Source organism: Dipodomys spectabilis, unplaced genomic scaffold (genome assembly GCF_019054845.1).
Source record: "Dipodomys spectabilis isolate Male_0828 unplaced genomic scaffold, ASM1905484v1 ptg000263l, whole genome shotgun sequence".
Taxonomy (NCBI): domain Eukaryota; kingdom Metazoa; phylum Chordata; class Mammalia; order Rodentia; family Heteromyidae; genus Dipodomys; species Dipodomys spectabilis.
The window spans coordinates 2,613,044-2,618,631 of NW_024870940.1; positions in this window are offsets into that span (position 1 = coordinate 2,613,044).

Here is a 5,588-nt window from a genome sequence, read left to right on the forward strand (position 1 = left end):
CTGGAAGAGTTTAAAGTTGAAAATGGAGGCCGAGACCCAGGGCCTGACCTAAAAAGGGACCCAGGACAGCAGCAGTAGCACTGGTGAGGCTGGAAGCAAACCCCGAACCTCAGGCACAGCGGCCGCCGCGGAGCAGCGGGTGGTCATGAAGGAACCACAGGACCCGCTGAGGAAGAGGGATGTGCCGGTCAGGAAGATGGAGGAAGCCTGCAAGACAGCCCGCGGGGGACTTAGAAACAGGCGAGTGCAAAAGGCACTTTGTATCATAGATTTAAACTGAGATGTTGTTTAAAGGCAAGTGTGCCAGATCTGTGGGCTCACAGATGCACACACAGACACCACGCCCTTGTGAGCACACTCACATTGAGATGGTGAACATTTCCACCGTTCCCCACTAGAAGATTCCTTTTTGTTCCCGCCCACGCCTGCATCCTCATATCTCTCTTCTTTATGACTTCAGTCACAGGGCCTGTGCTCATCTCTCCCATACCTCCAGGCATCGGGGTGTCTCTTGAGCCTGAGTACATCGACTCTGCTCTCTATTGTCCACATGCTCAGAGGTGGAGTATTTAGGCATTATTGGACACATGCTGCACCTTATTAGATGCTACATAAAGGGTAGTCCACACTCCCGCCACACGGGCCATCTCTGGCCTTCTGGGTAGAGTTGAGTTGACTGTGATTCCATCAGCATTTCATTCTGGCTTTCCTTGCATTTACCAGACAAGCACATTTTCTGCAGGTTATCTCGATATCTTTCACCAGGCATCTGTTCATACAGTACATGTGCTTTTCGTCTTTCCTTTGATATCTTCCCTTACGTTTAAAGTGTATCTCTTCTAAATATCTGGTAACATCTTGCTTGTTCAGTTCTCTGTCTATGCTTCTATTTTATGTGTCATGGGTTTTCCTTTACCAGAAGACAGGCATGGCTGGATTAAAGTATATCACTGTGATATTTGCTTTGATTTGTCTCATCTGACCTTTGTTTCTTTATACTACATATTCTTTTTTATTCTAATTAATGTTTTTATTCCAGTATTTGAGTTTATGTCATCTATTGACTACTTACAATACTATTGGGGAAATAGTATTCTGATCTTGATTAGTCAAAGTAGAGGAGCATGTAGCTTTAATGTGCGAGAACACTAAAACTATTTTCATGATTTACTTAATTATGTGCTTTTAAGAATAAATGTTTTGTTTGAAGAATTTTGATTGATCTGTTTTCTATTCTGTTGTTTATGCTTTTGTATTATATCTAAGAATCTACTACTGAATCAAAGGTTATAAATATTTATGCTTAGGTTTTCTTGTAAGAGTTTTATAGTTTGAGTTCTCACATTGAAGTCTTTGGTCTGTCTCAAGTAAACACTTATGTACGGTGTGAAGAAAGGGACTAATTTTATTCTTTTGTAGATGTTTATCCAGTGCCCCCTGATCATTGGCATAGCAATCTTTTAAAAATTAAATGGATCATAAATGCAAGGTTTTCATTTGGAGTTTTGCAATTTAGTTGTTAGTTACATGTGTATTTAGTTTTCATTTCTTTTTGATGAACATTTTATCATAATTAGGTGATAATTACGTATCTTTTACTGGCACACATTTCTTCTCTACATATCTACACTGTCTGATATGAGCATCACCACGGCAACCCTTTTGTTTCTTGATTTCATGTACATATTTTGAATTAGACTTTTGCACTTATTTCTGCCTTAGAATGTAAATGGTAGCTCCTGTGGAAAGCATTATACATTTGAATTATTTTTAACTGAGTTCAATTCAGTCATTCCTGTTGTTTGATTGCAAGTCACAGGCCCCACTTGGTCTGTATTTTTGCTCTTTGTGGTCAGTGTAACTTGTGGAGTTTTATACCGATAGGCATTTTCCAACTCTTCCTTAGCCTTCACTTCCTGGTTGAGCTCTAACTTACCAGTAGTGCAAGCCTAGTGTGTTCTCATCCCTCTTCTAAATTCATATGTATCTTCTGCTAGTGCACAGTTGTATGCAATTTCATAAAATTTGAGATTCTGAGGAGTCTATTAAAAGTTTTAAAAGTGACCCATGAATAACAAATTTCCCACATTTTTCTTCGTGCTCTTGGTCAGCTTCTTGTTTGCCTTAATTGTTATTTAGCATTAGGGAATTTGCTTCCAACATTCAGTGAAAGAGTAAACGAACTGTTTATGTTGAGAGAGTTCTGAGCCTCAGAAAATGCCGTGAGAATGGGTTTCCCAGGGAATTTCCAGATGTGTTAGATCATGACAACTATTGGAGAATGGGCAATTAACAAAACCTTGGCCTGGCCCAACGGTTGCCAGGCAGCCTATTTTCACCATGACTGAGGAATGTTCTTCATCCAGGCCTCAGTGGATGAAATACGGCAGTGGATTTGGTATAAATTTAAATGCTGCAGAATGTTCAGTTATTAATGAGAGTCATTTGCGTCTCAGTAAATGATCCTCTCTCATCGAAAGCCTTTGGTTAATTCCTAGAGCTCTGAGGGTTTTACCCCCCTTCTCTCTTACTTTTAATGAAGTTATTCCCAGTGATGTCGTTTTGCCTGCCTCCTCCCTCCTTCCCTCCTTCCCTCCTTCCCTCCTTCTTCCCTCTCCTTCCCTCCTTCCCTCCTTCTTCCCTCTCCTTCCCTCCTTCCCTTCTTCCATCCATCCTTCCTTCCTTCTTCTTCTTCCAAACCCTCTCCTTTTAATCTATATTATCTCCCATAAGACATAGTAACTGTGTTATCTACCAATTGGCCAGATACATGCTAGGTTGGCTTAAGCTCCAAGGCATACTTGGCACACTACTCAAACCAAAATCTGAAGGCTTGAAAACTTTTAAATCATTTTTTTGCTTTATTTTCCCATCTCTAGATTTATTTGAGCATTTGAGAATCACTTATTTATTAGAGTTATATATAGACTGCACTATGTAAAATATGTAAAATTTTATATTATATATAGTCCATTATATATGTCTAATTTTATGGATTTTATATACTCACATACATGGTTTATTAAATGTATGTAAATTTAAAGAATTGAACACTATTTGTACTTAGATTCTTAACTGATTTTGAAGTCACTTTTAGAAAGGAGAATTTGTAAAAAAAAAAAAAAGTACATTTTAATGCACCTCAGCATTTTACTGTAAAGTCATCATTTGCCTTTTAAATAGTGAATTCTAACATGAAGAGGGCTTTCTAGTTGAAGCCATGAAGCAGTATCGTCGCGTATGTGCGGACGGGGTTCGGGAAGGGGCTGGTGGAACTGGAGTTCAGTCCTCCGTACTGCTCTCTGCCTTTCATCTGCAAGAGAAGCTAAAACCCTGTGCCCATGATCAGTGGCTCCCCAGCCCCACCTCCCCTGCACGCCTCCATGTTTTCTGTCTCTGCTGTAGGAACGGTGTACATGGAAAGTCATACAGAATTTGCTTTTACCTCTGGCTTATTTTCCTTACTACAAGGTCCTCAAGCCGTGCCTCACTGGAGCTGTGTCAGAATTTCCTTCTCTAACTGGTCAGGTGGAAATGTCATTCTAATAAACAGAATCTTCCCTGAGGGGAAGGATCACATTTTTAATTTCTTTTTCTCTCCAGTGCAAATAAAAGTTGACAAATGAGTCACTTTAACACTGCCGAGTGGAGCTTGGTGCTCACAGAGAGTTTGGTCAGCCTCCACGATTGTCTGAGAGAACTGTTTCCTGTATTATGAAGAGCTAAATTGTTCCTTGATTTGCCATCTCAAAAATGTCAACATGTTTCAGATACCAATTATTAGTTCTTTTTTAAAAAAATTGTTCACTGATACTGAGATTTGAATTTGGGATCTCCAAATTGTTTGGCTGGCTTGCTCAGCTGGCGTTCTACCGCGTGAAGCAACCCTCCAGCCCGGCTTCTGCTGCTTATTTTGGAAATAGAATACAGTGGGCTGTTTAGCCTGGCTAGCTCCAAACCATATCCCCCAGGTGTTAGCCTCGGGAGGAGTTAGGAAGGCACATGTGCCCTGCCAGCTAGTTGTTGGTTGCTTATGTTTTTATGTTACTAGGTAACAGAGAATTATTTGTCTGAACAAATGGGATCTAAACCAACAGCTTAAGCTTAATATAATGTCAACAAATGAGGAGGTGGGGACAATGATTCCTTTTTAGTTCAGTTTTCCTATTTTTTTTCCAGATATGCACTTGTTAGGGGAAATGGTATTTCAAAATGACTATCAATTGTATTGTAAATTATTTATTGTCTTTCTTAAATTCATCATAAAAATGTGACAGCAAAGATGCTACTTTTCTTATTCAGAAAGTATGTTTTCATCCCACCAAGTTATCTTCTGCAAATATTGATTCTGTGAGTTCGTTCACTTTTGTTCTCTGCAAGAGAGGACAGACAATTCCACGGGACTCTGGCTCGCTGTGTTTCTGCTTCCACAAATCTGCGTGCGTCTCTTGACAAGGTTGAAAGCAATAGATCTTTTCTCAGTTGTGAGTTGGGAAAATACAAGGCAATTTAAAATGTATTCAGTGGCTGAGCAGAATTGTTGGTATTCTCCATGGTTTAATTTGGATGTTCACTTCTTTGTTTTTTTATAATGCTTTTTAAATGCTTGCTTATACAGTGATAGCAGAAAGAAAACATTGCCATTATTATTTTCTCAGATCTCAGTTCCAATCTAACTCCAAAAAAATCACAAAGGATTTTGATTTTGATTTCATAGAATTTCTTTTCTGTTTACCTCCTGGTGCACATCCTTTTACAGTCTCATTTCTAGCACATACAAACTTTTACTCTTTCAGTTGTTTCTGTGGTTTCCTGACAGCTCATGGAGTCTTCCTCAGTTCCTCATTTTCATACTTTTATATCCCAAATCATTCATTTTTTTCAGTGCACACATTAATAGAAGTGTGGTTTGGAGTACCATTTAGAGGCTTTTGAGTCTCTAAAACCAAGTACCTATATTTCTCATGAGAATGTTAAGGGAATGAAAGATTTTAAAATTGTGCCTGATTCAAAGGAGTGCACAGAGGAGAAAGCTGTCTTCTCCTCTGAGGTTCAGCAGGATTTAATACATTGCACCACACTTATCATTTTCCATCAAACTTAATTGGATAACTTCTAATATCTACCTCTTAAGAAATATGAATCACCCCATTTAAAGAATCAGGTCTCCCTGTGTTTAATCTACAGTTCTCTAGAAAATATTATTAATTTATTTCATAATTACTCAGTAAGCCACAATTATTAGATAATAGCTATGAATTAATTTGGGAACAAGTCATCATAATTCAGAGGTTTTTTTTTTTACTAGCTAGTCACTTCATTAATTCTTCTAGTGGATTAGTGAATTACAGTCTTCATAAATTTAGCTTATCATGATAATTGCTTTTTAGATCTCAGAGTCATATAAAGATGTCAATTCTATTTGTTTATGAGATATCTCCCAAGAATTCTGTTCTTCAAAAATGCTTGTTTTATTGTCTTTTAAAAGAATAGTTACCTACAAAGTAAAGAAAAAAAATACCATTCTCCACTAACATTTTGTTCTATGTTAGAAGAGCTCAGTCTATTTTTATCAACATACATGAACT